The sequence below is a fragment of the Amphiura filiformis genome, chromosome 5 (assembly GCF_039555335.1).
Source record: "Amphiura filiformis chromosome 5, Afil_fr2py, whole genome shotgun sequence".
NCBI classification, from domain to species: domain Eukaryota; kingdom Metazoa; phylum Echinodermata; class Ophiuroidea; order Amphilepidida; family Amphiuridae; genus Amphiura; species Amphiura filiformis.
This window is the reverse complement of record NC_092632.1, coordinates 78,020,418-78,046,801: the sequence shown is the minus strand read 5'-3', so window position 1 is coordinate 78,046,801 and position 26,384 is coordinate 78,020,418. Positions and strand designations below refer to the sequence as shown.

At 38.7% G+C, this 26,384-nt stretch overlaps 12 non-coding genes across 12 annotated transcripts; all 12 read right to left on the bottom strand.

Annotated features, from left to right (window-relative positions):
• Window positions 1-3,346: 3,346 nt before the first annotated feature.
• LOC140153818 (5S ribosomal RNA) lies at window positions 3,347-3,465 on the bottom strand. The gene has a single exon (XR_011859164.1). It is a non-coding gene; the product is annotated as a 5S ribosomal RNA (ribosomal RNA).
• A 1,833-nt stretch (window positions 3,466-5,298) lies between these two features.
• LOC140153817 (5S ribosomal RNA) lies at window positions 5,299-5,417 on the bottom strand. The gene has a single exon (XR_011859163.1). It is a non-coding gene; the product is annotated as a 5S ribosomal RNA (ribosomal RNA).
• A 1,833-nt stretch (window positions 5,418-7,250) lies between these two features.
• On the bottom strand, window positions 7,251-7,369 carry LOC140153816 (5S ribosomal RNA). The gene has a single exon (XR_011859162.1). It is a non-coding gene; the product is annotated as a 5S ribosomal RNA (ribosomal RNA).
• Window positions 7,370-9,195: 1,826 nt separating this feature from the next.
• LOC140153828 (5S ribosomal RNA) lies at window positions 9,196-9,316 on the bottom strand. Its single transcript, XR_011859173.1, has one exon. It is a non-coding gene; the product is annotated as a 5S ribosomal RNA (ribosomal RNA).
• A 1,830-nt stretch (window positions 9,317-11,146) lies between these two features.
• Window positions 11,147-11,265, bottom strand: LOC140153815 (5S ribosomal RNA). The gene has a single exon (XR_011859161.1). It is a non-coding gene; the product is annotated as a 5S ribosomal RNA (ribosomal RNA).
• A 1,840-nt stretch (window positions 11,266-13,105) lies between these two features.
• Window positions 13,106-13,224, bottom strand: LOC140153814 (5S ribosomal RNA). Its single transcript, XR_011859160.1, has one exon. It is a non-coding gene; the product is annotated as a 5S ribosomal RNA (ribosomal RNA).
• Window positions 13,225-15,065: 1,841 nt separating this feature from the next.
• Window positions 15,066-15,184, bottom strand: LOC140153813 (5S ribosomal RNA). Its single transcript, XR_011859159.1, has one exon. It is a non-coding gene; the product is annotated as a 5S ribosomal RNA (ribosomal RNA).
• Window positions 15,185-17,033: 1,849 nt separating this feature from the next.
• Window positions 17,034-17,152, bottom strand: LOC140153812 (5S ribosomal RNA). The gene has a single exon (XR_011859158.1). It is a non-coding gene; the product is annotated as a 5S ribosomal RNA (ribosomal RNA).
• Window positions 17,153-18,978: 1,826 nt separating this feature from the next.
• Window positions 18,979-19,097, bottom strand: LOC140153811 (5S ribosomal RNA). Its single transcript, XR_011859157.1, has one exon. It is a non-coding gene; the product is annotated as a 5S ribosomal RNA (ribosomal RNA).
• A 1,834-nt stretch (window positions 19,098-20,931) lies between these two features.
• LOC140153809 (5S ribosomal RNA) lies at window positions 20,932-21,050 on the bottom strand. Its single transcript, XR_011859155.1, has one exon. It is a non-coding gene; the product is annotated as a 5S ribosomal RNA (ribosomal RNA).
• A 1,846-nt stretch (window positions 21,051-22,896) lies between these two features.
• LOC140153807 (5S ribosomal RNA) lies at window positions 22,897-23,015 on the bottom strand. The gene has a single exon (XR_011859154.1). It is a non-coding gene; the product is annotated as a 5S ribosomal RNA (ribosomal RNA).
• Window positions 23,016-24,848: 1,833 nt separating this feature from the next.
• Window positions 24,849-24,967, bottom strand: LOC140153806 (5S ribosomal RNA). Its single transcript, XR_011859153.1, has one exon. It is a non-coding gene; the product is annotated as a 5S ribosomal RNA (ribosomal RNA).
• Between the last annotated feature and the right edge of the window lie 1,417 nt (window positions 24,968-26,384).

Genomic DNA, 26,384 nt, shown 5'->3' with positions numbered 1-26,384 from the left:
ATCGTCCAACATAATGGAAAACATGAATTGCTACCCTTTTCTATTTAAGCTGTTGCTATAAATAAAATAAATAGTGGAAGACGTGCATTGCGTTTTGAAAGATAGGCTTAAGACTGGGGGTCTGTTACCGTCAAGCAAAATTTTAAATATGTGGACAAACTCAAAAAAATAGAAATCCTTGATTCTTTTAGCATGGAAAGGGTTTAGGGGACATTTTAAAATGACATTTAAAAGTTGCATTTGGCCTGTTGGCATGGTAATGGACAAAACAAAATTTAGTCGAAAATGACCAAAAATTACAATTTTCATTTAAAAAAAAGGCCAAAGTTTGGTCGAATGCCACAAATAAATAAGATGTGATATTATTTTTAATTTTTTTTCTTCAGATAGGCGCATGCTTTGGTAGTCCTTGCAAATGAAGAAAGAGCTTGTCACTCTTTTAAAAGATCCTTTAATTTTAAGTAGAAAAACACATTTTTGGACAAAAATTGTAAGTGCCATTTTACCCCAACATTGAAGGGGTGTAAATGTAAAGGTTGATATTTTGTACGTGTATGGTGTAATAGCTAGAGTGTACCCTTGTTGACAGATATATAGTTTAAAAAAAATTGGGCTCTCAACTTCTAAAGAAGTTCTGGCTTTTTAAAAGTACCAAGTTTTTGAAAAAATACGTATTTTTTAAGGGGAATTTATGGCAAAAAAGGTCAAATTTCGATTAAAAGTATTGTGTTTTAATAACCGTAATGAAATAATTATTGAATATACACTAAGCCAAAAAAAACTTATAATTTTTCACAAGGTCATATCTTAAAATCCTGTCCATCAAAATTAACCAAAATTACAGACAGGATTGCCTCTAAACGCATGTCAGTAACCAAGCAGTTGTCCAACTGACACAACAGCAAAATGCAATGATATGGAACCGCTTCCTGGACCACACATTCACAGCCCATCTGTTGAGAACGGCATCTTGAATTACAGGTTACAGCAAACAATTTCAACAACATTAAAGTTAAAAACATTAAAGAAAGTCAAAACAAACTTACCAGGATCATCATGTCACATGTCAGTGCACATTTCTCTTGTGTCATTGAAGCAAAAATCTCTTCAACGATTCTCACAGATTTCTTATGCTCGGTGTCAATTATTGGGCTGTGAATGTGGTCCAGCATGCGTGCAAGCGCACGGTGGACATACCCGTTACAAAAGGACTTCATTATTTTGTTTGTACATGTGACATGATGATCCTGGTAAGTTTTTTTTTACTCTCTTTAATGTTTTTAACTTCATGCTGTTACAATTGTTTGCTGTGACCTGTGATTCAATATGGCGTTCTTTTGCTGGATGCCAATTGGGCTGTGAATGTGGTCCAGGAAACTTTTCCATATCAGTGCATTTTGCTGTTGTGTCCGTTGGACAACTGCTTGGTTACTGACATGTGTTTAGAGTAGAGTATTGAGGCAGTCCTGTATGTAATTTTGATTAATTTTGATGGACAGGATTTTAAGACATTTGAAGATGCAAATTTAGCTTACTTATAGCTACAGCATTGACCTTTTTTTTTTTTTTTTCTAAAATACTGTGCACACATTTGTGACATCTTCTCATGAAACTTACAAGTTACTGTAATCAATCAAAGTGTGCATTATTCTGATGAGATCCCAGTCTTTTTTCATTTGAGGAACTATAATATATCACGGGTTGCACGTCCGGTCAGCGTAAGTTTACCAACTCCCGCTTTCACAAGGTAAATTGGTTGTCTTTGGCGGAGTAAAATTAGAAACGCATTCCTTCGATTTACCACTTTGGTTCGAGCTATCTTCAGTAGATAGCAAACTAAACATTTATATGGGATAAAATCGAAATTCACTTGCAGATCTCACAAGTATGGACAATCAGATGAAATAAATAGGCCTAAAAGCCTGGCCTAAAAGACTAGAGTAGGCTACTAGAAAAAAAATTGAATTATCGAAAACGTTGTTTTATTGCACCTTCATTTTACATTTGAATTACGGGAAAGCCAATACCGCAAGGGTCCCAAATATACGGGGGGTCATAAATGTTTGGAAATAAAAATGGGGGGGGGGGTGTCACTAGTAAAATTGTATATCGTTGGTAGGGGGTGTGGGGTTATAAAATTTTTGTTGCCGATAGGGGGTCGCAATTTTATTGATGCCGACTTTTGTAAATTTGGGACCCCTCTTCCGAAGAAAATGACAGCCCCCCCTTACGTCTTCTGTTTAGATCTGTGTTTTTTAATGAAATATGTTATTTGATATTAAAAATAGACTTGTTTTAAAATGAACCATTTACTACATAAAAATGGAAAATAAAATGCAGTAGATAGAAAATATTGAATTGATATAGGCCTACCAGACGAAACAGTAGGGAAACAGCTAAAGAGCTCGAAACGAAAAAAAAAGTAAATAAATAAATCATTTTGCGACACATAAAACCAACATGTAGGCCTATCCCCTTGACAAACAAACAAACAAACAAACAAACAAACAAAACGCGTCATTTTGCATTTTCAGAAGCACATAACACATCAGATGAGACATGTTTGATTTATTTTGTACCTGAATCGCATTGACCATGTTGACACGCACGAGCCAATATCAAGCGCGTCGGCGTCAGGGCGCGGACATATGCGGGTGAAGGTGAAACAATGACTTCAGTTTACGCGTACGCATTACGCACATTATACGCATTACAATAGTTATTGTCGCATGACAACAATCACAACAATCGTGGACAGCAGTTTGTCAACACGTGTTTTGAAGATGCTCTGTCCCGTTCAGCTGCAGCTAAAGGCCTACTGATATTTCGCGCTCATCTAATTACGTCTGTATTTTTTTACCAAAAGGAAATGTGTCTATAATAATGTGGAAAGGAGAAATTTCTACTTGAAGATGCCTGAGATGCTAAACGCCTATTTGCAAGTATTTTACCACGCCGTAGGTCTACTCCATAAAAATAGTAAGTTTCAGTTGGATTATAGCGGGTTATTTTTGGCAATTGCAAAACGATAGCTAGGCACCACCAGCCCATCTGGTATTTTTGGGTCCGTTATCATTAAAGGCCCATTTTTATACAAAAAGGTGTTGGTCTCCCATCCAGCAGCTGACCACGATCGACTCAATGTTGGTGTTGTGTGGTGGCGCATTGTGATCTGGTAGCCATTAATTTTAAGTTATCATGCCGGGGCCGGGTGCTCCAGAAATTGAGAAAAAAAAATCCTATTTTGAACAAAGCCGCTCTGTACATAGAAAAAAAATCATCACATCAGATAGAGGACACAAACACGATCAGGAGTAAAAAAAAAAAAAGAAGGATCAGAATGCAAAGTCTACAGCACCCGGTATTCCCAGGCGGTCTCCCATCCAAGTACTAACCGGGCCCGACGTTGCTTAACTTCGGTGATCGGACGAGAACCGGTGTATTCAACGTGGTATGGCCGTAGACATTTGAAGATGCAAATTTAGCTTACTTATAGCTACAGCATTGACCTTTTTTTCAATCATTTCTAAAATACTGTGCACACATTTGTGACATCTTCTCATGAAACTTACAAGTTACTGTAATCAATCAAAGTGTGCATTATTCTGATGAGATCCCAGTCTTTTCATTTGAGGAACTATAATATATCACGGGTTGCACGTCCGGTCAGCGTAAGTTTACCAACTCCCGCTTTAACAAGGTAAATTGGTTGTCTTTGGCGGAGTAAAATTAGAAACGCATTCCTTCGATTTACCACTTTGGTTCGAGCTATCTTCAGTAGATAGCAAACTAAACATTTATATGGGATAAAATCGAAATTCACTTGCAGATCTCACAAGTATGGACAATCAGATGAAATAAATAGGCCTAAAAGCCTGGCCTAAAAGACTAGAGTAGGCTACTAGAAAAAAAAATTGAATTATCGAAAACGTTGTTTTATTGCACCTTCATTTTACATTTGAATTACGGGAAAGCCAATACCGCAAGGGTCCCAAATATACTGGGGTCATAAATGTTTGGAAATAAAAATGGGGGGGTGTCACTAGTAAAATTGTATATCGTTGGTAGGGGGGTGTGGGGTTATAAAATTTTTGTTGCCGATAGGGGGTCGCAATTTTATTGATGCCGACTTTTTGTAAATTTGGGACCCCTCTTCCGAAGAAAATGACAGCCCCCCTTACGTCTTCTGTTTAGATCTGTGTTTTTAAATGAAATATGTTATTTGATATTAAAAATAGACTTGTTTTAAAATGAACCATTTACTACATAAAAATGGAAAATAAAATGCAGTAGATAGAAAATATTGAATTGATATAGGCCTACCAGACGAAACAGTAGGGAAACAGCTAAAGAGCTCGAAACGAAAAAAAAAGTAAATAAATAAATCATTTTGCGACACATAAAACCAACATGTAGGCCTATCCCCTTGACAAACAAACAAACAAACAAACAAACAAACAAAACGCGTCATTTTGCATTTTCAGAAGCACATAACACATCAGATGAGACATGTTTGATTTATTTTGTACCTGAATCGCATTGACCATGTTGACACGCACGAGCCAATATCAAGCGCGTCGGCGTCAGGGCGCGGACATATGCGGGTGAAGGTGAAACAATGACTTCAGTTTACGCGTACGCATTACGCACATTATACGCATTACAATAGTTATTGTCGCATGACAACAATCACAACAATCGTGGACAGCAGTTTGTCAACACGTGTTTTGAAGATGCTCTGTCCCGTTCAGCTGCAGCTAAAGGCCTACTGATATTTCGCGCTCATCTAATTACGTCTGTATTTTTTTACCAAAAGGAAATGTGTCTATAATAATGTGGAAAGGAGAAATTTCTACTTGAAGATGCCTGAGATGCTAAACGCCTATTTGCAAGTATTTTACCACGCCGTAGGTCTACTCCATAAAAATAGTAAGTTTCAGTTGGATTATAGCGGGTTATTTTTGGCAATTGCAAAACGATAGCTAGGCACCACCAGCCCATCTGGTATTTTTGGGTCCGTTATCATTAAAGGCCCATTTTTATACAAAAAGGTGTTGGTCTCCCATCCAGCAGCTGACCACGATCGACTCAATGTTGGTGTTGTGTGGTGGCGCATTGTGATCTGGTAGCCATTAATTTTAAGTTATCATGCCGGGGCCGGGTGCTCCAGAAATTGAGAAAAAAAAAATCCTATTTTGAACAAAGCCGCTCTGTACATAGAAAAAAAATCATCACATCAGATAGAGGACACAAACACGATCAGGAGTAAAAAAAAAAAAAGAAGGATCAGAATGCAAAAGTCTACAGCACCCGGTATTCCCAGGCGGTCTCCCATCCAAGTACTAACCGGGCCCGACGTTGCTTAACTTCGGTGATCGGACGAGAACCGGTGTATTCAACGTGGTATGGCCGTAGACATTTGAAGATGCAAATTTAGCTTACTTATAGCTACAGCATTGACCTTTTTTCAATCATTTCTAAAATACTGTGCACACATTTGTGACATCTTCTCATGAAACTTACAAGTTACTGTAATCAATCAAAGTGTGCATTATTCTGATGAGATCCCAGTCTTTTCATTTGAGGAACTATAATATATCACGGGTTGCACGTCCGGTCAGCGTAAGTTTACCAACTCCCGCTTTCACAAGGTAAATTGGTTGTCTTTGGCGGAGTAAAATTAGAAACGCATTCCTTCGATTTACCACTTTGGTTCGAGCTATCTTCAGTAGATAGCAAACTAAACATTTATATGGGATAAAATCGAAATTCACTTGCAGATCTCACAAGTATGGACAATCAGATGAAATAAATAGGCCTAAAAGCCTGGCCTAAAAGACTAGAGTAGGCTACTAGAAAAAAAATTGAATTATCGAAAACGTTGTTTTATTGCACCTTCATTTTACATTTGAATTACGGGAAAGCCAATACCGCAAGGGTCCCAAATATACTGGGGGTCATAAATGTTTGGAAATAAAAATGGGGGGGGGGGGGGGGTCACTAGTAAAATTGTATATCGTTGGTAGGGGGGGGGGGGGGTTATAAAATTTTTGTTGCCGATAGGGGGGTCGCAATTTTATTGATGCCGACTTTTTGTAAATTTGGGACCCCTCTTCCGAAGAAAATGACAGCCCCCCTTACGTCTTCTGTTTAGATCTGTGTTTTTTAATGAAATATGTTATTTGATATTAAAAATAGACTTGTTTTAAAATGAACCATTTACTACATAAAAATGGAAAATAAAATGCAGTAGATAGAAAATATTGAATTGATATAGGCCTACCAGACGAAACAGTAGGGAAACAGCTAAAGAGCTCGAAACGAAAAAAAAAAATAAATAAATCATTTTGCGACACATAAAACCAACATGTAGGCCTATCCCTTGACAAACAAACAAACAAACAAACAAAAACAAAACGCGTCATTTTGCATTTTCAGAAGCACATAACACATCAGATGAGACATGTTTGATTTATTTTGTACCTGAATCGCATTGACCATGTTGACACGCACGAGCCAATATCAAGCGCGTCGGCGTCAGGGCGCGGACATATGCGGGTGAAGGTGAAACAATGACTTCAGTTTACGCGTACGCATTACGCACATTATACGCATTACAATAGTTATTGTCGCATGACAACAATCACAACAATCGTGGACAGCAGTTTGTCAACACGTGTTTTGAAGATGCTCTGTCCCGTTCAGCTGCAGCTAAAGGCCTACTGATATTCGCGCTCATCTAATTACGTCTGTATTTTTTTACCAAAAGGAAATGTGTCTATAATAATGTGGAAAGGAGAAATTTCTACTTGAAGATGCCTGAGATGCTAAACGCCTATTTGCAAGTATTTTACCACGCCGTAGGTCTACTCCATAAAAATAGTAAGTTTCAGTTGGATTATAGCGGGTTATTTTTGGCAATTGCAAAACGATAGCTAGGCACCACCAGCCCATCTGGTATTTTTGGGTCCGTTATCATTAAAGGCCCATTTTTATACAAAAAGGTGTTGGTCTCCCATCCAGCAGCTGACCACGATCGACTCAATGTTGGTGTTGTGTGGTGGCGCATTGTGATCTGGTAGCCATTAATTTTAAGTTATCATGCCGGGGCCGGGTGCTCCAGAAATTGAGAAAAAAAAATCCTATTTTGAACAAAGCCGCTCTGTACATAGAAAAAAAATCATCACATCAGATAGAGGACACAAACACGATCAGGAGTAAAAATAAAAAAAGAAGGATCAGAATGCAAAAGTCTACAGCACCCGGTATTCCCAGGCGGTCTCCCATCCAAGTACTAACCGGGCCCGACGTTGCTTAACTTCGGTGATCGGACGAGAACCGGTGTATTCAACGTGGTATGGCCGTAGACATTTGAAGATGCAAATTTAGCTTACTTATAGCTACAGCATTGACCTTTTTTTTTTCATTTCTAAAATACTGTGCACACATTTGTGACATCTTCTCATGAAACTTACAAGTTACTGTAATCAATCAAAGTGTGCATTATTCTGATGAGATCCCAGTCTTTTCATTTGAGGAACTATAATATATCACGGGTTGCACGTCCGGTCAGCGTAAGTTTACCAACTCCCGCTTTCACAAGGTAAATTGGTTGTCTTTGGCGGAGTAAAATTAGAAACGCATTCCTTCGATTTACCACTTTGGTTCGAGCTATCTTCAGTAGATAGCAAACTAAACATTTATATGGGATAAAATCGAAATTCACTTGCAGATCTCACAAGTATGGACAATCAGATGAAATAAATAGGCCTAAAAGCCTGGCCTAAAAGACTAGAGTAGGCTACTAGAAAAAAAATTGAATTATCGAAAACGTTGTTTTATTGCACCTTCATTTTACATTTGAATTACGGGAAAGCCAATACCGCAAGGGTCCCAAATATACTGGGGGTCATAAATGTTTGGAAATAAAAATGGGGGGGTGTCACTAGTAAAATTGTATATCGTTGGTAGGGGGTGTGGGGTTATAAAATTTTTGTTGCCGATAGGGGGTCGCAATTTTATTGATGCCGACTTTTTGTAAATTTGGGACCCCTCTTCCGAAGAAAATGACAGCCCCCCCTTACGTCTTCTGTTTAGATCTGTGTTTTTAAATGAAATATGTTATTTGATATTAAAAATAGACTTGTTTTAAAATGAACCATTTACTACATAAAAATGGAAAATAAAATGCAGTAGATAGAAAATATTGAATTGATATAGGCCTACCAGACGAAAACAGTAGGGAAACAGCTAAAGAGCTCGAAAAAAAAAAAAAGTAAATAAATAAATCATTTTGCGACACATAAAACCAACATGTAGGCCTATCCCCTGACAAACAAACAAACAAACAAACAAACAAACAAAACGCGTCATTTTGCATTTTCAGAAGCACATAACACATCAGATGAGACATGTTTGATTTATTTTGTACCTGAATCGCATTGACCATGTTGACACGCACGAGCCAATATCAAGCGCGTCGGCGTCAGGGCGCGGACATATGCGGGTGAAGGTGAAACAATGACTTCAGTTTACGCGTACGCATTACGCACATTATACGCATTACAATAGTTATTGTCGCATGACAACAATCACAACAATCGTGGACAGCAGTTTGTCAACACGTGTTTTGAAGATGCTCTGTCCCGTTCAGCTGCAGCTAAAGGCCTACTGATATTTCGCGCTCATCTAATTACGTCTGTATTTTTTTACCAAAAGGAAATGTGTCTATAATAATGTGGAAAGGAGAAATTTCTACTTGAAGATGCCTGAGATGCTAAACGCCTATTTGCAAGTATTTTACCACGCCGTAGGTCTACTCCATAAAATAGTAAGTTTCAGTTGGATTATAGCGGGTTATTTTTGGCAATTGCAAAACGATAGCTAGGCACCACCAGCCCATCTGGTATTTTTGGGTCCGTTATCATTAAAGGCCCATTTTTATACAAAAAGGTGTTGGTCTCCCATCCAGCAGCTGACCACGATCGACTCAATGTTGGTGTTGTGTGGTGGCGCATTGTGATCTGGTAGCCATTAATTTTAAGTTATCATGCCGGGGCCGGGTGCTCCAGAAATTGAGAAAAAAAAATCCTATTTTGAACAAAGCCGCTCTGTACATAGAAAAAAAATCATCACATCAGATAGAGGACACAAACACGATCAGGAGTAAAAAAAAAAAGAAGGATCAGAATGCAAAGTCTACAGCACCCGGTATTCCCAGGCGGTCTCCCATCCAAGTACTACTACCGGGCCCGACGTTGCTTAACTTCGGTGATCGGCCGAGCACCGGTGTATTCAACGTGGTATGGCCGTAGACATTTGAAGATGCAAATTTAGCTTACTTATAGCTACAGCATTGACCTTTTTTTTAATCATTTCTAAAATACTGTGCACACATTTGTGACATCTTCTCATGAAACTTACAAGTTACTGTAATCAATCAAAGTGTGCATTATTCTGATGAGATCCCAGTCTTTTCATTTGAGGAACTATAATATATCACGGGTTGCACGTCCGGTCAGCGTAAGTTTACCAACTCCCGCTTTCACAAGGTAAATTGGTTGTCTTTGGCGGAGTAAAATTAGAAACGCATTCCTTCGATTTACCACTTTGGTTCGAGCTATCTTCAGTAGATAGCAAACTAAACATTTATATGGGATAAAATCGAAATTCACTTGCAGATCTCACAAGTATGGACAATCAGATGAAATAAATAGGCCTAAAAGCCTGGCCTAAAAGACTAGAGTAGGCTACTAGAAAAAAAAATTGAATTATCGAAAACGTTGTTTTATTGCACCTTCATTTTACATTTGAATTACGGGAAAGCCAATACCGCAAGGGTCCCAAATATACTGGGGGTCATAAATGTTTGGAAATAAAAATGGGGGGTGTCACTAGTAAAATTGTATATCGTTGGTAGGGGGTGTGGGGTTATAAAATTTTTGTTGCCTATAGGGGGTCGCAATTTTATTGATGCCGACTTTTTGTAAATTTGGGACCCCTCTTCCGAAGAAAATGACAGCCCCCCTTACGTCTTCTGTTTAGATCTGTGTTTTTAAATGAAATATGTTATTTGATATTAAAAATAGACTTGTTTTAAAATGAACCATTTACTACATAAAAATGGAAAATAAAATGCAGTAGATAGAAAATATTGAATTGATATAGGCCTACCAGACGAAACAGTAGGGAAACAGCTAAAGAGCTCGAAACGAAAAAAAAAAGTAAATAAATAAATCATTTTGCGACACATAAAACCAACATGTAGGCCTATCCCTTGACAAACAAACAAACAAAAACAAACAAACAAAACGCGTCATTTTGCATTTTCAGAAGCACATAACACATCAGATGAGACATGTTTGATTTATTTTGTACCTGAATCGCATTGACCATGTTGACACGCACGAGCCAATATCAAGCGCGTCGGCGTCAGGGCGCGGACATATGCGGGTGAAGGTGAAACAATGACTTCAGTTTACGCGTACGCATTACGCACATTATACGCATTACAATAGTTATTGTCGCATGACAACAATCACAACAATCGTGGACAGCAGTTTGTCAACACGTGTTTTGAAGATGCTCTGTCCCGTTCAGCTGCAGCTAAAGGCCTACTGATATTTCGCGCTCATCTAATTACGTCTGTATTTTTTTACCAAAAGGAAATGTGTCTATAATAATGTGGAAAGGAGAAATTTCTACTTGAAGATGCCTGAGATGCTAAACGCCTATTTGCAAGTATTTTACCACGCCGTAGGTCTACTCCATAAAAAGAGTAAGTTTCAGTTGGATTATAGCGGGTTATTTTTGGCAATTGCAAAACGATAGCTAGGCACCACCAGCCCATCTGGTATTTTTGGGTCCGTTATCATTAAAGGCCCATTTTTATACAAAAAGGTGTTGGTCTCCCATCCAGCAGCTGACCACGATCGACTCAATGTTGGTGTTGTGTGGTGGCGCATTGTGATCTGGTAGCCATTAATTTTAAGTTATCATGCCGGGGCCGGGTGCTCCAGAAATTGAGAAAAAAAAATCCTATTTTGAACAAAGCCGCTCTGTACATAGAAAAAAAATCATCACATCAGATAGAGGACACAAACACGATCAGGAGTAAAAAAAAAAAAAAGAAGGATCAGAATGCAAAAGTCTACAGCACCCGGTATTCCCAGGCGGTCTCCCATCCAAGTACTAACCGGGCCCGACGTTGCTTAACTTCGGTGATCGGACGAGAACCGGTGTATTCAACGTGGTATGGCCGTAGACATTTGAAGATGCAAATTTAGCTTACTTATAGCTACAGCATTGACCTTTTTTCAATCATTTCTAAAATACTGTGCACACATTTGTGACATCTTCTCATGAAACTTACAAGTTACTGTAATCAATCAAAGTGTGCATTATTCTGATGAGATCCCAGTCTTTTCATTTGAGGAACTATAATATATCACGGGTTGCACGTCCGGTCAGCGTAAGTTTACCAACTCCCGCTTTCACAAGGTAAATTGGTTGTCTTTGGCGGAGTAAAATTAGAAACGCATTCCTTCGATTTACCACTTTGGTTCGAGCTATCTTCAGTAGATAGCAAACTAAACATTTATATGGGATAAAATCGAAATTCACTTGCAGATCTCACAAGTATGGACAATCAGATGAAATAAATAGGCCTAAAAGCCTGGCCTAAAAGACTAGAGTAGGCTACTAGAAAAAAAAATTGAATTATCGAAAACGTTGTTTTATTGCACCTTCATTTTACATTTGAATTACGGGAAAGCCAATACCGCAAGGGTCCCAAATATACTGGGGGTCATAAATGTTTGGAAATAAAAATGGGGGGTCACTAGTAAAATTGTATATCGTTGGTAGGGGGGTGTGGGGGTTATAAAATTTTTGTTGCCGATAGGGGGTCGCAATTTTATTGATGCCGACTTTTTGTAAATTTGGGACCCCTCTTCCGAAGAAAATGACAGCCCCCCCCCCCCCTTACGTCTTCTGTTTAGATCTGTGTTTTTAAATGAAATATGTTATTTGATATTAAAAAAAAATAGACTTGTTTTAAAATGAACCATTTACTACATAAAAATGGAAAATAAAATGCAGTAGATAGAAAATATTGAATTGATATAGGCCTACCAGACGAAACAGTAGGGAAACAGCTAAAGAGCTCGAAACGAAAAAAAAAAGTAAATAAATAAATCATTTTGCGACACATAAAACCAACATGTAGGCCTATCCCTTGACAAACAAACAAACAAACAAACAAACAAACAAAAAAACGTCATTTTTGCATTTTCAGAAGCACATAACACATCAGATGAGACATGTTTGATTTATTTTGTACCTGAATCGCATTGACCATGTTGACACGCACGAGCCAATATCAAGCGCGTCGGCGTCAGGGCGCGGACATATGCGGGTGAAGGTGAAACAATGACTTCAGTTTACGCGTACGCATTACGCACATTATACGCATTACAATAGTTATTGTCGCATGACAACAATCACAACAATCGTGGACAGCAGTTTGTCAACACGTGTTTTGAAGATGCTCTGTCCCGTTCAGCTGCAGCTAAAGGCCTACTGATATTTCGCGCTCATCTAATTACGTCTGTATTTTTTTACCAAAAGGAAATGTGTCTATAATAATGTGGAAAGGATAAATTTCTACTTGAAGATGCCTGAGATGCTAAACGCCTATTTGCAAGTATTTTACCACGCCGTAGGTCTACTCCATAAAATAGTAAGTTTCAGTTGGATTATAGCGGGTTATTTTTGGCAATTGCAAAACGATAGCTAGGCACCACCAGCCCATCTGGTATTTTTGGGTCCGTTATCATTAAAGGCCCATTTTTATACAAAAAGGTGTTGGTCTCCCATCCAGCAGCTGACCACGATCGACTCAATGTTGGTGTTGTGTGGTGGCGCATTGTGATCTGGTAGCCATTAATTTTAAGTTATCATGCCGGGGCCGGGTGCTCCAGAAATTGAGAAAAAAAAATCCTATTTTGAACAAAGCCGCTCTGTACATAGAAAAAAATCATCACATCAGATAGAGGACACAAACACGATCAGGAGTAAAAATAAAAAAGAAGGATCAGAATGCAAAAGTCTACAGCACCCGGTATTCCCAGGCGGTCTCCCATCCAAGTACTAACCGGGCCCGACGTTGCTTAACTTCGGTGATCGGACGAGAACCGGTGTATTCAACGTGGTATGGCCGTAGACATTTGAAGATGCAAATTTAGCTTACTTATAGCTACAGCATTGACCTTTTTTCAATCATTTCTAAAATACTGTGCACACATTTGTGACATCTTCTCATGAAACTTACAAGTTACTGTAATCAATCAAAGTGTGCATTATTCTGATGAGATCCCAGTCTTTTCATTTGAGGAACTATAATATATCACGGGTTGCACGTCCGGTCAGCGTAAGTTTACCAACTCCCGCTTTCACAAGGTAAATTGGTTGTCTTTGGCGGAGTAAAATTAGAAACGCATTCCTTCGATTTACCACTTTGGTTCGAGCTATCTTCAGTAGATAGCAAACTAAACATTTATATGGGATAAAATCGAAATTCACTTGCAGATCTCACAAGTATGGACAATCAGATGAAATAAATAGGCCTAAAAGCCTGGCCTAAAAGACTAGAGTAGGCTACTAGAAAAAAAAATTGAATTATCGAAAACGTTGTTTTATTGCACCTTCATTTTACATTTGAATTACGGGAAAGCCAATACCGCAAGGGTCCCAAATATACTGGGGGTCATAAATGTTTGGAAATAAAAATGGGGGGTGTCACTAGTAAAATTGTATATCGTTGGTAGGGGGGGTGTGGGGTTATAAAATTTTTGTTGCCGATAGGGGGTCGCAATTTTATTGATGCCGACTTTTTGTAAATTTGGGACCCCTCTTCCGAAGAAAATGACAGCCCCCCCCTTACGTCTTCTGTTTAGATCTGTGTTTTTAAATGAAATATGTTATTTGATATTAAAAATAGACTTGTTTTAAAATGAACCATTTACTACATAAAAATGGAAAATAAAATGCAGTAGATAGAAAATATTGAATTGATATAGGCCTACCAGACGAAACAGTAGGGAAACAGCTAAAGAGCTCGAAACGAAAAAAAAAAGTAAATAAATAAATCATTTTGCGACACATAAAACCAACATGTAGGCCTATCCCTTGACAAACAAACAAACAAACAAACAAACAAACAAAAAACAAAACGCGTCATTTTGCATTTTCAGAAGCACATAACACATCAGATGAGACATGTTTGATTTATTTTGTACCTGAATCGCATTGACCATGTTGACACGCACGAGCCAATATCAAGCGCGTCGGCGTCAGGGCGCGGACATATGCGGGTGAAGGTGAAACAATGACTTCAGTTTACGCGTACGCATTACGCACATTATACGCATTACAATAGTTATTGTCGCATGACAACAATCACAACAATCGTGGACAGCAGTTTGTCAACACGTGTTTTGAAGATGCTCTGTCCCGTTCAGCTGCAGCTAAAGGCCTACTGATATTTCGCGCTCATCTAATTACGTCTGTATTTTTTTACCAAAAGGAAATGTGTCTATAATAATGTGGAAAGGAGAAATTTCTACTTGAAGATGCCTGAGATGCTAAACGCCTATTTGCAAGTATTTTACCACGCCGTAGGTCTACTCCATAAAAATAGTAAGTTTCAGTTGGATTATAGCGGGTTATTTTTGGCAATTGCAAAACGATAGCTAGGCACCACCAGCCCATCTGGTATTTTTGGGTCCGTTATCATTAAAGGCCCATTTTTATACAAAAAGGTGTTGGTCTCCCATCCAGCAGCTGACCACGATCGACTCAATGTTGGTGTTGTGTGGTGGCGCATTGTGATCTGGTAGCCATTAATTTTAAGTTATCATGCCGGGGCCGGGTGCTCCAGAAATTGAGAAAAAAAAATCCTATTTTGAACAAAGCCGCTCTGTACATAGAAAAAAAATCATCACATCAGATAGAGGACACAAACACGATCAGGAGAAAAAAAAAAAAAAGAAGGATCAGAATGCAAAAGTCTACAGCACCCGGTATTCCCAGGCGGTCTCCCATCCAAGTACTAACCGGGCCCGACGTTGCTTAACTTCGGTGATCGGACGAGAACCGGTGTATTCAACGTGGTATGGCCGTAGACATTTGAAGATGCAAATTTAGCTTACTTATAGCTACAGCATTGACCTTTTTTTCAATCATTTCTAAAATACTGTGCACACATTTGTGACATCTTCTCATGAAACTTACAAGTTACTGTAATCAATCAAAGTGTGCATTATTCTGATGAGATCCCAGTCTTTTCATTTGAGGAACTATAATATATCACGGGTTGCACGTCCGGTCAGCGTAAGTTTACCAACTCCCGCTTTCACAAGGTAAATTGGTTGTCTTTGGCGGAGTAAAATTAGAAACGCATTCCTTCGATTTACCACTTTGGTTCGAGCTATCTTCAGTAGATAGCAAACTAAACATTTATATGGGATAAAATCGAAATTCACTTGCAGATCTCACAAGTATGGACAATCAGATGAAATAAATAGGCCTAAAAGCCTGGCCTAAAAGACTAGAGTAGGCTACTAGAAAAAAAAATTGAATTATCGAAAACGTTGTTTTATTGCACCTTCATTTTACATTTGAATTACGGGAAAGCCAATACCGCAAGGGTCCCAAATATACTGGGGGTCATAAATGTTTGGAAATAAAAATGGGGGGGGGGGGGTCACTAGTAAAATTGTATATCGTTGGTAGGGGGGTGTGGGGGTTATAAAATTTTTGTTGCCGATAGGGGGGTCGCAATTTTATTGATGCCGACTTTTTGTAAATTTGGGACCCCTCTTCCGAAGAAAATGACAGCCCCCCCTTTACGTCTTCTGTTTAGATCTGTGTTTTTAAATGAAATATGTTATTTGATATTAAAAATAGACTTGTTTTAAAATGAACCATTTACTACATAAAAATGGAAAATAAAATGCAGTAGATAGAAAATATTGAATTGATATAGGCCTACCAGACGAAACAGTAGGGAAACAGCTAAAGAGCTCGAAACGAAAAAAAAAAAAAAGTAAATAAATAAATCATTTTGCGACACATAAAACCAACATGTAGGCCTAAAATCCACAAACAAACAAACAAACAAACAAACAAACAAAAAAAACGCGTCATTTTGCATTTTCAGAAGCACATAACACATCAGATGAGACATGTTTGATTTATTTTGTACCTGAATCGCATTGACCATGTTGACACGCACGAGCCAATATCAAGCGCGTCGGCGTCAGGGCGCGGCATATGCGGGTGAAGGTGAAACAATGACTTCAGTTTACGCGTACGCATTACGCACATTATACGCATTACAATAGTTATTGTCGCATGACAACAATCACAACAATCGTGGACAGCAGTTTGTCAACACGTGTTTTGAAGATGCTCTGTCCCGTTCAGCTGCAGCTAAAGGCCTACTGATATTTCGCGCTCATCTAATTACGTCTGTATTTTTTTTTACCAAAAGGAAATGTGTCTATAATAATGTGGAAAGGAGAAATTTCTACTTGAAGATGCCTGAGATGCTAAACGCCTATTTGCAAGTATTTTACCACGCCGTAGGTCTACTCCATAAAAATAGTAAGTTTCAGTTGGATTATAGCGGGTTATTTTTGGCAATTGCAAAACGATAGCTAGGCACCACCAGCCCATCTGGTATTTTTGGGTCCGTTATCATTAAAGGCCCATTTTTATACAAAAAGGTGTTGGTCTCCCATCCAGCAGCTGACCACGATCGACTCAATGTTGGTGTTGTGTGGTGGCGCATTGTGATCTGGTAGCCATTAATTTTAAGTTATCATGCCGGGGCCGGGTGCTCCAGAAATTGAGAAAAAAAAAAATCCTATTTTGAACAAAGCCGCTCTGTACATAGAAAAAAATCATCACATCAGATAGAGGACACAAACACGATCAGGAGTAAAAATAAAAAAGAAGGATCAGAATGCAAAAGTCTACAGCACCCGGTATTCCCAGGCGGTCTCCCATCCAAGTACTAACCGGGCCCGACGTTGCTTAACTTCGGTGATCGGACGAGAACCGGTGTATTCAACGTGGTATGGCCGTAGACATTTGAAGATGCAAATTTAGCTTACTTATAGCTACAGCATTGACCTTTTTTTCAATCATTTCTAAAATACTGTGCACACATTTGTGACATCTTCTCATGAAACTTACAAGTTACTGTAATCAATCAAAGTGTGCATTATTCTGATGAGATCCCAGTCTTTTCATTTGAGGAACTATAATATATATATCACGGGTTGCACGTCCGGTCAGCGTAAGTTTACCAACTCCCGCTTTCACAAGGTAAATTGGTTGTCTTTGGCGGAGTAAAATTAGAAACGCATTCCTTCGATTTACCACTTTGGTTCGAGCTATCTTCAGTAGATAGCAAACTAAACATTTATATGGGATAAAATCGAAATTCACTTGCAGATCTCACAAGTATGGACAATCAGATGAAATAAATAGGCCTAAAAGCCTGGCCTAAAAGACTAGAGTAGGCTACTAGAAAAAAAAATTGAATTATCGAAAACGTTGTTTTATTGCACCTTCATTTTACATTTGAATTACGGGAAAGCCAATACCGCAAGGGTCCCAAATATACTGGGGGTCATAAATGTTTGGAAATAAAAATGGGGGGTCACTAGTAAAATTGTATATCGTTGGTAGGGGGTGTGGGGTTATAAAATTTTTGTTGCCGATAGGGGGTCGCAATTTTATTGATGCCGACTTTTTGTAAATTTGGGACCCCTCTTCCGAAGAAAATGACAGCCCCCCCCTTACGTCTTCTGTTTAGATCTGTGTTTTTAAATGAAATATGTTATTTGATATTAAAAATAGACTTGTTTTAAAATGAACCATTTACTACATAAAAATGGAAAATAAAATGCAGTAGATAGAAAATATTGAATTGATATAGGCCTACCAGACGAAACAGCTAAAGAGCTCGAAACGAAAAAAAAAGTAAATAAATAAATCATTTTGCGACACATAAAACCAACATGTAGGCCTATCCCTTGACAAACAAACAAACAAACAAACAAACAAACAAAAAAACGCGTCATTTTGCATTTTCAGAAGCACATAACACATCAGATGAGACATGTTTGATTTATTTTGTACCTGAATCGCATTGACCATGTTGACACGCACGAGCCAATATCAAGCGCGTCGGCGTCAGGGCGCGGACATATGCGGGTGAAGGTGAAACAATGACTTCAGTTTACGCGTACGCATTACGCACATTATACGCATTACAATAGTTATTGTCGCATGACAACAATCACAACAATCGTGGACAGCAGTTTGTCAACACGTGTTTTGAAGATGCTCTGTCCCGTTCAGCTGCAGCTAAAGGCCTACTGATATTTCGCGCTCATCTAATTACGTCTGTATTTTTTTACCAAAAGGAAATGTGTCTATAATAATGTGGAAAGGAGAAATTTCTACTTGAAGATGCCTGAGATGCTAAACGCCTATTTGCAAGTATTTTACCACGCCGTAGGTCTACTCCATAAAAATAGTAAGTTTCAGTTGGATTATAGCGGGTTATTTTTGGCAATTGCAAAACGATAGCTAGGCACCACCAGCCCATCTGGTATTTTTGGGTCCGTTATCATTAAAGGCCCATTTTTATACAAAAAGGTGTTGGTCTCCCATCCAGCAGCTGACCACGATCGACTCAATGTTGGTGTTGTGTGGTGGCGCATTGTGATCTGGTAGCCATTAATTTTAAGTTATCATGCCGGGGCCGGGTGCTCCAGAAATTGAGAAAAAAAAATCCTATTTTGAACAAAGCCGCTCTGTACATAGAAAAAAAATCATCACATCAGATAGAGGACACAAACACGATCAGGAGTAAAAATAAAAAAAGAAGGATCAGAATGCAAAAGTCTACAGCACCCGGTATTCCCAGGCGGTCTCCCATCCAAGTACTAACCGGGCCCGACGTTGCTTAACTTCGGTGATCGGACGAGAACCGGTGTATTCAACGTGGTATGGCCGTAGACATTTGAAGATGCAAATTTAGCTTACTTATAGCTACAGCATTGACCTTTTTTTCAATCATTTCTAAAATACTGTGCACACATTTGTGACATCTTCTCATGAAACTTACAAGTTACTGTAATCAATCAAAGTGTGCATTATTCTGATGAGATCCCAGTCTTTTCATTTGAGGAACTATAATATATCACGGGTTGCACGTCCGGTCAGCGTAAGTTTACCAACTCCCGCTTTCACAAGGTAAATTGGTTGTCTTTGGCGGAGTAAAATTAGAAACGCATTCCTTCGATTTACCACTTTGGTTCGAGCTATCTTCAGTAGATAGCAAACTAAACATTTATATGGGATAAAATCGAAATTCACTTGCAGATCTCACAAGTATGGACAATCAGATGAAATAAATAGGCCTAAAAGCCTGGCCTAAAAGACTAGAGTAGGCTACTAGAAAAAAAAATTGAATTATCGAAAACGTTGTTTTATTGCACCTTCATTTTACATTTGAATTACGGGAAAGCCAATACCGCAAGGGTCCCAAATATACTGGGGGTCATAAATGTTTGGAAATAAAAATGGGGGGTCACTAGTAAAATTGTATATCGTTGGTAGGGGGGTGTGGGGTTATAAATTTTTTGTTGCCGATAGGGGGTCGCAATTTTATTGATGCCGACTTTTTGTAAATTTGGGACCCCTCTTCCGAAGAAAATGACAGCCCCCCCTTACGTCTTCTGTTTAGATCTGTGTTTTTAAATGAAATATGTTATTTGATATTAAAAATAGACTTGTTTTAAAATGAACCATTTACTACATAAAAATGGAAAATAAAATGCAGTAGATAGAAAATATTGAATTGATATAGGCCTACCAGACGAAACAGTAGGGAAACAGCTAAAGAGCTCGAAACGAAAAAAAAAGTAAATAAATAAATCATTTTGCGACACATAAAACCAACATGTAGGCCTATCCCCTTGACAAACAAACAAACAAACAAACAAACAAACAAACAAAACGCGTCATTTTGCATTTTCAGAAGCACATAACACATCAGATGAGACATGTTTGATTTATTTTGTACCTGAATCGCATTGACCATGTTGACACGCACGAGCCAATATCAAGCGCGTCGGCGTCAGGGCGCGGACATATGCGGGTGAAGGTGAAACAATGACTTCAGTTTACGCGTACGCATTACGCACATTATACGCATTACAATAGTTATTGTCGCATGACAACAATCACAACAATCGTGGACAGCAGTTTGTCAACACGTGTTTTGAAGATGCTCTGTCCCGTTCAGCTGCAGCTAAAGGCCTACTGATATTTCGCGCTCATCTAATTACGTCTGTATTTTTTTACCAAAAGGAAATGTGTCTATAATAATGTGGAAAGGATAAATTTCTACTTGAAGATGCCTGAGATGCTAAACGCCTATTTGCAAGTATTTTACCACGCCGTAGGTCTACTCCATAAAAATAGTAAGTTTCAGTTGGATTATAGCGGGTTATTTTTGGCAATTGCAAAACGATAGCTAGGCACCACCAGCCCATCTGGTATTTTTGGGTCCGTTATCATTAAAGGCCCATTTTTATACAAAAAGGTGTTGGTCTCCCATCCAGCAGCTGACCACGATCGACTCAATGTTGGTGTTGTGTGGTGGCGCATTGTGATCTGGTAGCCATTAATTTTAAGTTATCATGCCGGGGCCGGGTGCTCCAGAAAATTGAGAAAAAAAAATCCTATTTTGAACAAAGCCGCTCTGTACATAGAAAAAAATCATCACATCAGATAGAGGACACAAACACGATCAGGAGTAAAAATAAAAAAGAAGGATCAGAATGCAAAAGTCTACAGCACCCGGTATTCCCAGGCGGTCTCCCATCCAAGTACTAACCGGGCCCGACGTTGCTTAACTTCGGTGATCGGACGAGAACCGGTGTATTCAACGTGGTATGGCCGTAGACATTTGAAGATGCAAATTTAGCTTACTTATAGCTACAGCATTGACCTTTTTTTCAATCATTTCTAAAATACTGTGCACACATTTGTGACATCTTCTCATGAAACTTACAAGTTACTGTAATCAATCAAAGTGTGCATTATTCTGATGAGATCCCAGTCTTTTCATTTGAGGAACTATAATATATCACGGGTTGCACGTCCGGTCAGCGTAAGTTTACCAACTCCCGCTTTCACAAGGTAAATTGGTTGTCTTTGGCGGAGTAAAATTAGAAACGCATTCCTTCGATTTACCACTTTGGTTCGAGCTATCTTCAGTAGATAGCAAACTAAACATTTATATGGGATAAAATCGAAATTCACTTGCAGATCTCACAAGTATGGACAATCAGATGAAATAAATAGGCCTAAAAGCCTGGCCTAAAAGACTAGAGTAGGCTACTAGAAAAAAAAATTGAATTATCGAAAACGTTGTTTTATTGCACCTTCATTTTACATTTGAATTACGGGAAAGCCAATACCGCAAGGGTCCCAAATATACTGGGGGTCATAAATGTTTGGAAATAAAAATGGGGGGGGGGGGGGGGGACTAGTAAAATTGTATATCGTTGGTAGGGGGGTGTGGGGGTTATAAAATTTTTGTTGCCGATAGGGGGTCGCAATTTTATTGATGCCGACTTTTGTAAATTTGGGACCCCTCTTCCGAAGAAAATGACAGCCCCCCCCCTTACGTCTTCTGTTTAGATCTGTGTTTTTAAATGAAATATGTTATTTGATATTAAAAATAGACTTGTTTTAAAATGAACCATTTACTACATAAAATGGAAAATAAAATGCAGTAGATAGAAAATATTGAATTGATATAGGCCTACCAGACGAAACAGTAGGGAAACAGCTAAAGAGCTCGAAACGAAAAAAAAAAGTAAATAAATAAATCATTTTGCGACACATAAAACCAACATGTAGGCCTATCCCCTTGACAAACAAACAAACAAACAAACAAACAAAAAAAAAAAACGCGTCATTTTGCATTTTCAGAAGCACATAACACATCAGATGAGACATGTTTGATTTATTTTGTACCTGAATCGCATTGACCATGTTGACACGCACGAGCCAATATCAAGCGCGTCGGCGTCAGGGCGCGGACATATGCGGGTGAAGGTGAAACAATGACTTCAGTTTACGCGTACGCATTACGCACATTATACGCATTACAATAGTTATTGTCGCATGACAACAATCACAACAATCGTGGACAGCAGTTTGTCAACACGTGTTTTGAAGATGCTCTGTCCCGTTCAGCTGCAGCTAAAGGCCTACTGATATTTCGCGCTCATCTAATTACGTCTGTATTTTTTTACCAAAAGGAAATGTGTCTATAATAATGTGGAAAGGATAAATTTCTACTTGAAGATGCCTGAGATGCTAAACGCCTATTTGCAAGTATTTTACCACGCCGTAGGTCTACTCCATAAAAATAGTAAGTTTCAGTTGGATTATAGCGGGTTATTTTTGGCAATTGCAAAACGATAGCTAGGCACCACCAGCCCATCTGGTATTTTTGGGTCCGTTATCATTAAAGGCCCATTTTTATACAAAAAGGTGTTGGTCTCCCATCCAGCAGCTGACCACGATCGACTCAATGTTGGTGTTGTGTGGTGGCGCATTGTGATCTGGTAGCCATTAATTTTAAGTTATCATGCCGGGGCCGGGTGCTCCAGAAATTGAGAAAAAAAAATCCTATTTTGAACAAAGCCGCTCTGTACATAGAAAAAAATCATCACATCAGATAGAGGACACAAACACGATCAGGAGTAAAAATACAAAGAAGAAGGACCAGAATGCAAAAGTCTACAGCACCCGGTATTCCCAGGCGGTCTCCCATCCAAGTACTAACCGGGCCCGACGTTGCTTAACTTCGGTGATCGGACGAGAACCGGTGTATTCAACGTGGTATGGCCGTAGACATTTGAAGATGCAAATTTAGCTTACTTATAGCTACAGCATTGACCTTTTTTTTTTCATTTCTAAAATACTGTGCACACATTTGTGACATCTTCTCATGAAACTTACAAGTTACTGTAATCAATCAAAGTGTGCATTATTCTGATGAGATCCCAGTCTTTTCATTTGAGGAACTATAATATATCACGGGTTGCACGTCCGGTCAGCGTAAGTTTACCAACTCCCGCTTTCACAAGGTAAATTGGTTGTCTTTGGCGGAGTAAAATTAGAAACGCATTCCTTCGATTTACCACTTTGGAGCGAGCTATCTTCAGTAGATAGCAAACTAAACATTTATATGGGATAAAATCGAAATTCACTTGCAGATCTCACAAGTATGGACAATCAGATGAAATAAATAGGCCTAAAAGCCTGGCCTAAAAGACTAGAGTAGGCTACTAGAAAAAAAAATTGAATTATCGAAAACGTTGTTTTATTGCACCTTCATTTTACATTTGAATTACGGGAAAGCCAATACCGCAAGGGTCCCAAATATACTGGGGGTCATAAATGTTTGGAAATAAAAATGGGGGGGGTCACTAGTAAAATTGTATATCGTTGGTAGGGGTGTGTGGTGGTTATAAAATTTTTGTTGCCGATAGGGGGTCGCAATTTTATTGATGCCGACTTTTTGTAAATTTGGGACCCCTCTTCCGAAGAAAATGACAGCCCCCCCTTACGTCTTCTGTTTAGATCTGTGTTTTTTAATGAAATATGTTATTTGATATTAAAAATAGACTTGTTTTAAAATGAACCATTTACTACATAAAAATGGAAAATAAAATGCAGTAGATAGAAAATATTGAATTGATATAGGCCTACCAGACGAAACAGTAGGGAAACAGCTAAAGAGCTCGAAACGAAAAAAAAGTAAATAAATAAATCATTTTGCGACACATAAAACCAACATGTAGGCCTATCCCTTGACAAACAAACAAACAAACAAACAAACAAACAAAACAAAACGCGTCATTTTGCATTTTCAGAAGCACATAACACATCAGATGAGACATGTTTGATTTATTTTGTACCTGAATCGCATTGACCATGTTGACACGCACGAGCCAATATCAAGCGCGTCGGCGTCAGGGCGCGGACATATGCGGGTGAAGGTGAAACAATGACTTCAGTTTACGCGTACGCATTACGCACATTATACGCATTACAATAGTTATTGTCGCATGACAACAATCACAACAATCGTGGACAGCAGTTTGTCAACACGTGTTTTGAAGATGCTCTGTCCCGTTCAGCTGCAGCTAAAGGCCTACTGATATTTCGCGCTCATCTAATTACGTCTGTATTTTTTTACCAAAAGGAAATGTGTCTATAATAATGTGGAAAGGAGAAATTTCTACTTGAAGATGCCTGAGATGCTAAACGCCTATTTGCAAGTATTTTACCACGCCGTAGGTCTACTCCATAAACATAGTAAGTTTCAGTTGGATTATAGCGGGTTATTTTTGGCAATTGCAAAACGATAGCTAGGCACCACCAGCCCATCTGGTATTTTTGGGTCCGTTATCATTAAAGGCCCATTTTTATACAAAAAGGTGTTGGTCTCCCATCCAGCAGCTGACCACGATCGACTCAATGTTGGTGTTGTGTGGTGGCGCATTGTGATCTGGTAGCCATTAATTTTAAGTTATCATGCCGGGGCCGGGTGCTCCAGAAATTGAGAAAAAAAATCCTATTTTGAACAAAGCCGCTCTGTACATAGAAAAAAATCATCACATCAGATAGAGGACACAACCACGCTCAGGAGTAAAAATAAAAAAGAAGGATCAGAATGCAAAAGTCTACAGCACCCGGTATTCCCAGGCGGTCTCCCATCCAAGTACTAACCGGGCCCGACGTTGCTTAACTTCGGTGATCGGACGAGAACCGGTGTATTCAACGTGGTATGGCCGTAGACATTTGAAGATGCAAATTTAGCTTACTTATAGCTACAGCATTGACCTTTTTTTCAATCATTTCTAAAATACTGTGCACACATTTGTGACATCTTCTCATGAAACTTACAAGTTACTGTAATCAATCAAAGTGTGCATTATTCTGATGAGATCCCAGTCTTTTCATTTGAGGAACTATAATATATCACGGGTTGCACGTCCGGTCAGCGTAAGTTTACCAACTCCCGCTTTCACAAGGTAAATTGGTTGTCTTTGGCGGAGTAAAATTAGAAACGCATTCCTTCGATTTACCACTTTGGTTCGAGCTATCTTCAGTAGATAGCAAACTAAACATTTATATGGGATAAAATCGAAATTCACTTGCAGATCTCACAAGTATGGACAATCAGATGAAATAAATAGGCCTAAAAGCCTGGCCTAAAAGACTAGAGTAGGCTACTAGAAAAAAAATTGAATTATCGAAAACGTTGTTTTATTGCACCTTCATTTTACATTTGAATTACGGGAAAGCCAATACCGCAAGGGTCCCAAATATACTGGGGGTCATAAATGTTTGGAAATAAAAATGGGGGGGTCACTAGTAAAATTGTATATCGTTGGTAGGGGGGTGTGGGGGTTATAAAATTTTTGTTGCCGATAGGGGGTCGCAATTTTATTGATGCCGACTTTTTGTAAATTTGGGACCCCTCTTCCGAAGAAAATGACAGCCCCCCCCCCCTTACGTCTTCTGTTTAGATCTGTGTTTTTAAATGAAATATGTTATTTGATATTAAAAATAGACTTGTTTTAAAATGAACCATTTACTACATAAAAATGGAAAATAAAATGCAGTAGATAGAAAATATTGAATTGATATAGGCCTACCAGACGAAACAGTAGGGAAACAGCTAAAGAGCTCGAAACGAAAAAAAAAAGTAAATAAATAAATAATAAATCATTTTGCGACACATAAAACCAACATGTAGGCCTATCCCTTGACAAACAAACAAACAAACAAACAAACAAACAAACGCGTCATTTTGCATTTTCAGAAGCACATAACACATCAGATGAGACATGTTTGATTTATTTTGTACCTGAATCGCATTGACCATGTTGACACGCACGAGCCAATATCAAGCGCGTCGGCGTCAGGGCGCGGACATATGCGGGTGAAGGTGAAACAATGACTTCAGTTTACGCGTACGCATTACGCACATTATACGCATTACAATAGTTATTGTCGCATGACAACAATCACAACAATCGTGGACAGCAGTTTGTCAACACGTGTTTTGAAGATGCTCTGTCCCGTTCAGCTGCAGCTAAAGGCCTACTGATATTTCGCGCTCATCTAATTACGTCTGTATTTTTTTACCAAAAGGAAATGTGTCTATAATAATGTGGAAAGGAGAAATTTCTACTTGAAGATGCCTGAGA